The sequence below is a fragment of the Saccostrea cucullata genome, unplaced genomic scaffold (assembly GCF_032062105.1).
Source record: "Saccostrea cucullata isolate Sc308-1 unplaced genomic scaffold, CSIRO_AGI_Scuc_v1 ctg455, whole genome shotgun sequence".
Lineage (NCBI taxonomy): Eukaryota > Metazoa > Mollusca > Bivalvia > Ostreida > Ostreidae > Saccostrea > Saccostrea cuccullata.
In genome coordinates this window covers 206,675-214,424 of record NW_026923574.1, presented here as the reverse complement: position 1 = coordinate 214,424, position 7,750 = coordinate 206,675, and positions in this window count along the sequence as shown.

The window sequence follows — 7,750 nt, the reverse complement described above, 5'->3', positions numbered from 1 at the left end:
CACTTGTAAACAAGACTTACTCGGACAATATTTAGAAGCTTGACACTGTGTGATTTTAAACTAAAAGGTATCAAATATTTTAACTACATGTATATTATTCATGGCAAAATATGAACATCCATTAAAAATCTTAGATGAAAAAATCTAAATTTCTTTAAACTCAAAGGTAATCATTACCATAAAAGTAATATATATTTTTAATACCAATTGAAATCGCCAGCTCCCTCTGTTATAAACTAAATGTATGACTTTCAGTATGTGAGCCTAACAGTCTCGGTATTCCCTGTACAAAGTGTACGCCTTCCAGCAATGATAGTTCTTGTGATGGATCACATTATGGGATTTGGTGTCAACATCAATGCTCACCAAGGTGTTTGCACGGAACATGTGATGGGCTGACCGGGGAGTGTTCAAGCAGTCCAGTGGTCTATCAGGGGAAACAATGCAAACATTCAAGTAAATATAGGACCGTATGCATAAATTGTAAATAATGTCAACAAGTTGTTAAGTTAAAAAAGCAACGATTTTTATCTTTATTTGCGATTCAATCAATCATGTACTAGTATTTTACTTTGAAAAAACATTGTGTTTTAATAATTCATGCATGTTCAAAAATGCTGTTTTGTTTGGACGGTTATGATTAAAAAAATACGGTTGAAGTATATTTACGAATTTTCTAGAATTCCTGACAAACTTGTGGAAATTTAAAACTTAATATTACTTTGCCTAATAATTTTTATTAAAAAAGTAAAGTAGTCCACAAAAGTACAGGAATATAAGAGTCTGAACTGATTTGACTTAAACTAAACTTTGACTTGACATAATATGGTACATTAATTTTTTAAATGAAATTTGAATATAATGTAGTTAAGCTGAAAATTTAATAGATCAATACAAATTCAAGCAGATTGAGTCAGTCATAGAAACAGACGTAAAGGCAGTATATGCTATTACTTAAACTCTTTGCAAACCATAAAGAATTAAGATATCCATTCAGTTACACCGAACCTAATTCAATTTTTAACTAAGTACCAGTACATGTATCTGAACTAAAACAAAGGGAACATTGCTTTAGAAACAAAAAATGCCATTTAATGGCAATACTGAAGACATACATGCTAGTTTCATGTTGGAGGAAACTACGTAATGCTTAATTATATACATGTACAAATTTTATGTTGATGCTGTGTACTATGCTTTGTATTTGTCATGTTACTTAAAATACCATATTTTACCGAAAATGTGAGAATATTTTCCCCTAAATCAGGAAAAACTTTCCAATCTCAATTATGAATTAAGTTGTTCCTGTACAATGTATTTGTTAGTAAACGCTATACAAAGTAATTGCACACTTTGAAACCTCTTTGGCCATATACTGTAGTAAAAGTAGTTTTCCTACGTTTGACCGTGATCGAGAGGTCGTGAGTTCGTATCTCGGCCGCGACTGACCTAAGTCGACAAAAAATGGGTAGCAACTGTTCCATCGCCATGCGCTCGGCACTTTGAAGTGAAAGTTGCGGGTCCTTCCGATAAGACCTTAAAAACCGAGGCCCCGTGTCAGCGGCAGGCGTTAGTACGATAAAGATCCCTCACTGCTCAATGGCCCTGAGTGCCGAGTAAAGGTCAATATTTGAAGCCCTTCACCTGCATACGGTGACGTCTCCATATGAGTGAAAAATTCTTGAGAGGGACGTTAAACAATACACAATCAATCAATCCTGCGTTTGGGGAGTTCCAATAAGTGGGTGATCCGGACCGATATATGGAACTCTTTTTATGTCGTGCACTTTTAAACGAAACGTTGTTTTTGTAATACAAATTGGAAGGTGATAGACAGTAATCTATTAGATCCAGTAAACAAAGCAAATCGTGACTAGGATAAAACACTTAACCATGGAAACACCAGAGAAAATATCAGGCCCGGGGCCCTTAAAATTTAGACAAACCCACTTTTGATCTCAGTCTCACTTTTTTTCGAAAGGGATTAAAAGATTATAAGGATTAGAAGTGAGACTGAAAATGTGAGAATATTTTCCCCTAAATCAGGAAAAACTTTCCAATCTCAATTATGAATTAAGTTGTTCCTGTACAATGTATTTGTTAGTAAACGCTATACAAAGTAATTGCACACTTTGAAACCTCTTTGGCCATATACTGTAGTAAAAGTAGTTTTCCTACGTTTGACCGTGATCGAGAGGTCGTGAGTTCGTATCTCGGCCGCGACTGACCTAAGTCGACAAAAAATGGGTAGCAACTGTTCCATCGCCATGCGCTCGGCACTTTGAAGTGAAAGTTGCGGGTCCTTCCGATAAGACCTTAAAAACCGAGGCCCCGTGTCAGCGGCAGGCGTTAGTACGATAAAGATCCCTCACTGCTCAATGGCCCTGAGTGCCGAGTAAAGGTCAATATTTGAAGCCCTTCACCTGCATACGGTGACGTCTCCATATGAGTGAAAAATTCTTGAGAGGGACGTTAAACAATACACAATCAATCAATCCTGCGTTTGGGGAGTTCCAATAAGTGGGTGATCCGGACCGATATATGGAACTCTTTTTATGTCGTGCACTTTTAAACGAAACGTTGTTTTTGTAATACAAATTGGAAGGTGATAGACAGTAATCTATTAGATCCAGTAAACAAAGCAAATCGTGACTAGGATAAAACACTTAACCATGGAAACACCAGAGAAAATATCAGGCCCGGGGCCCTTAAAATTTAGACAAACCCACTTTTGATCTCAGTCTCACTTTTTTTCGAAAGGGATTAAAAGATTATAAGGATTAGAAGTGAGACTGAAAATGTGAGAATATTTTCCCCTAAATCAGGAAAAACTTTCCAATCTCAATTATGAATTAAGTTGTTCCTGTACAATGTATTTGTTAGTAAACGCTATACAAAGTAATTGCACACTTTGAAACCTCTTTGGCCATATACTGTAGTAAAAGTAGTTTTCCTACGTTTGACCGTGATCGAGAGGTCGTGAGTTTGTATCTCGGCCGCGACTGACCTAAGTCGACAAAAAATGGGTAGCAACTGTTCCATCGCCATGCGCTCGGCACTTTGAAGTGAAAGTTGCGGGTCCTTCCGATAAGACCTTAAAAACCGAGGCCCCGTGTCAGCGGCAGGCGTTAGTACGATAAAGATCCCTCACTGCTCAATGGCCCTGAGTGCCGAGTAAAGGTCAATATTTGAAGCCCTTCACCTGCATACGGTGACGTCTCCATATGAGTGAAAAATTCTTGAGAGGGACGTTAAACAATACACAATCAATCAATCCTGCGTTTGGGGAGTTCCAATAAGTGGGTGATCCGGACCGATATATGGAACTCTTTTTATGTCGTGCACTTTTAAACGAAACGTTGTTTTTGTAATACAAATTGGAAGGTGATAGACAGTAATCTATTAGATCCAGTAAACAAAGCAAATCGTGACTAGGATAAAACACTTAACCATGGAAACACCAGAGAAAATATCAGGCCCGGGGCCCTTAAAATTTAGACAAACCCACTTTTGATCTCAGTCTCACTTTTTTTCGAAAGGGATTAAAAGATTATAAGGATTAGAAGTGAGACTGAAAATGTGAGAATATTTTCCCCTAAATCAGGAAAAACTTTCCAATCTCAATTATGAATTAAGTTGTTCCTGTACAATGTATTTGTTAGTAAACGCTATACAAAGTAATTGCACACTTTGAAACCTCTTTGGCCATATACTGTAGTAAAAGTAGTTTTCCTACGTTTGACCGTGATCGAGAGGTCGTGAGTTTGTATCTCGGCCGCGACTGACCTAAGTCGACAAAAAATGGGTAGCAACTGTTCCATCGCCATGCGCTCGGCACTTTGAAGTGAAAGTTGCGGGTCCTTCCGATAAGACCTTAAAAACCGAGGCCCCGTGTCAGCGGCAGGCGTTAGTACGATAAAGATCCCTCACTGCTCAATGGCCCTGAGTGCCGAGTAAAGGTCAATATTTGAAGCCCTTCACCTGCATACGGTGACGTCTCCATATGAGTGAAAAATTCTTGAGAGGGACGTTAAACAATACACAATCAATCAATCCTGCGTTTGGGGAGTTCCAATAAGTGGGTGATCCGGACCGATATATGGAACTCTTTTTATGTCGTGCACTTTTAAACGAAACGTTGTTTTTGTAATACAAATTGGAAGGTGATAGACAGTAATCTATTAGATCCAGTAAACAAAGCAAATCGTGACTAGAATAAAACACTTAACCATGGAAACACCAGAGAAAATATCAGGCCCGGGGCCCTTAAAATTTAGACAAACCCACTTTTGATCTCAGTCTCACTTTTTTTCGAAAGGGATTAAAAGATTATAAGGATTAGAAGTGAGACTGAGATGAAAGTTGAACTCGTCTAATTCATGTTTTATGTCCCCTTGGCCAGATGTCTAGGTAGAGTTTGTATCCTGTGTTACCTGCGCAAGCCTTTAGTGTAAGTATATATTGATCAGGTATACAAGGTTCTCCGTGGCCAATACAAGTACATGTATTTAGAACAATAACATTATAAATAATATCAAATAAAATAAGACCTAACGTTACATTGTATTAATGAGCACAGTCGTTATCATGACCGTGGAATGTGCAAAATGTTCACTTGAAAGAGGTTTTTGAAATAAACTGATTTCTAAGTATTTTTCCTGATTTGAATAGTGACCATATCAAGAATATACCAATTGAATATTGCTTTTTGATAAATTGTCGTGCATTTATCTACATGTAAAATTGATATACGAATTAAATATGTCTTATTTTTACGCAGAAACGTTTTTGTGTAAATTGGCTTAATTAAAATAAAAAAAAAGGTATCAAAAGATAATCATATTTCTCGTGGAAATTCCAAGAAAATTAAGGAAACGTGGTAAAAATTACAAAGATTGTCACAGAGAAACTTCTCAGCATTTTGAAAAAAAATTACTTTGTGTAAAACTGAAAAAAAAATCAAACAAATAATATCATAAATGGCTTGTTATAATGGATGGGTATATTTTCAATTTCTTTCTTTTTTTTTTAAATTTAAAAGGTCCATTGATAAAAACAAATTCCAAAAGGTATTCAAAGGTAATGAAGTAAATCATAGCTAAATTCTACGGATTAATTGCGATTATCATCTTTTACCCGATATTCTTTTACACGAAATATCTGGTTTTACACCTACGAAGATACATTGCAGGTTCCAGTAAATGTTCAACCAAGCCTCTTTCGTTACTTCTCACTAAAATATTGACAGTGGTGAAGGAAAAACTTCAAGAGTACTGTACAACTATATATTCAAGAAGTGGTGTAAATCAGATGTGGATACTTAAAAATTCTAAAGAACTTTTGGACAATTTGAAATAACAAGGCTTTACAAAAATCAACGGCTTAAAAACTTACGACTTTTCAACTTTATACACAACAATTTCCCACGACAAATTAAAATCCAGGCTTTTTGATATAATTGAAAGCTGCTTCTTTAACAAAAATGGAACTCGTAAATATACTTACCTCGTCATTGGTCATTTGAAAAATTATTTTGTTAAAACAGATTCTGATTGCACACATAAGTACTCTGAAGTTGACATCAAGAAGATGCTTGAGTTTCTGATTGACAATATCTATGTGGTTTTTGGAGACCAGGTATTCCAACAATCTATTGGAATTCCCTAGGTACAAATTGCGCTCCGTTATTAGCAGTCTTATTTTTATATTCATATGAAACAGAATTTATGCAAAATCGTATGCGTGAAAAGAAGAAAACACTTGCTGTGGCCTTCAACTCGATATTTAGACATATCGACGACGTATTGTCAATTAATAATGATAATTTCTATTCCTACGTCGACACAATATATCCTGGTGAGCTTGAGATAAAAGATACCACAGAGTCCGACACTCCTGCTTCATACTTAGATATTTTACTTGAAAAAGACACTAATGGTAATTTAAGTATATATATCTCAGTTGATTCGATATGCAAGAGCATGCTGTACGTATGAACAATTTCTTAAACGAGGTCAATTATTGACAAGCAAGTTGATGAAACAAGAATATCAACAATCTCGTTTAAAGTCATCATTTCGTAAATTCTATGGTAGTTACAATGACCTTGTCAGCAAATACAATTTATCATTGAGTCAAATGCTGACGGACGTTTTTCATACCAATTGTTAGTCCATTTATTATACACTGAATTGACGACGGATATTTTTCGTTATTTCCTTATCATGACAACGAGCATACGGCGGCTGTGACCGGTCGGCAGGGGATGCTCACCCCTCCATGGCATCTGATCCCACCTCTGATGTTTCGAGGTCCTTGTTTGCTCTGCTCTTATTTTGTATATTGTTTAATGGACGTTGAGATTGAGTACTGTTCGTTATTTCCAAATCCTTCTACCGAATATTTGGAAAAACTCAGAATAATATTTTTGTATTAAATTTTTTCTATCCTTTAATTTAATTATTGAACTACAGAGAATAGAAAAAATAAGCTATGCTGATCAGATGTTTCATTAAATTATTTTTTTTTAAAATTCATTATGACCTGATTTGACGAATCTATAACTGTCAGTTAGTGAACGGCTTTCTGAAAGAAATCAACAAGCTGAAAAAAAAATTTGGAAGAAAATAGTGAAACATAACTAGGAATTGAAATGACAAATCCAATTCTAATTGATTTCTGATTGTTTTCTTTATTAATTACGGTGTTGATGATATTTGCTTACTTTGTGTGTGCAACATTTGTTAAATCTTATGAACAATGAAAGCCAGGTAGCTTTAAAATTTGTTGTTATTTTGTTTGTACCACGCGTTATATCTTTAGCCAAGGAAGTTATTGATTTAATACGGGACGCTTTCCTGGAGGTGTGGGTAATGAAACAAAACTAGGAATCGAAATGATAAAACCCATTCTGTCCTCCGGAAGCTTTGTGTATGATAAATACTTCCTGTTTAGTTTACACTTTTGATCCTCAGATATCACATGATTGTTTAGGGTATATAAGCAGCAATATACAAGCTCTTGGTCAGTTCCAGACTGAAGTCGACACCGGTCAGTTGTTTCCTGTTCAGGTGAGAAACGTAAATTTGCTTAACAAGTCTTATGTGCCTGAATAAGGCTTTCGAGCCTGTTGTATTTTTTTCTGTAAGTTGGTAAATATATGTTTGTTTGCTTAAATAGGAGGCGCACGCGCATCAGGACAGTGTAGGATATTGTATATATTGATAATGAAAATCCTTGATTGAGACATTTATATGATTTAATTCATTCCTTTAATTGCTCAGGCAGAGCAACCGAATCCTCGAACCCAGAAACGTTACAATAGGATTGTACGGTAAGAAATGTGTAACTTTTAACACTTCTGTAAGTACTAGGTGTAAGCATTAATGCATTACGTTGGCAGAGCTAAAGTAGAAGCAACATAATGAAGATTTCAATATTTTACATAAAGCAAAATCTTTGATCCAGAATATGCAATTACATAACGAAATTTCTATTTTTACTAAAGATTAAAAAAACATATCTTAATTTTTCGATAGTGGAATGTGCTTACGGTATATCAAATTCTTTGCTAAAGGTAGTCAAATATGCATGTTTTCTGAAAAATTCAAGTTTATTGTATTTTCTAGAAGCCTGTTTTCTAACGCATCGATTCTCGAAAAGAAATTCTATTATAGAAAATGAAAGCATCTACTTAATGTTGATACATGAAATGGGAAAGAGTGTGATAATTTATTAAATGAAACAAGGA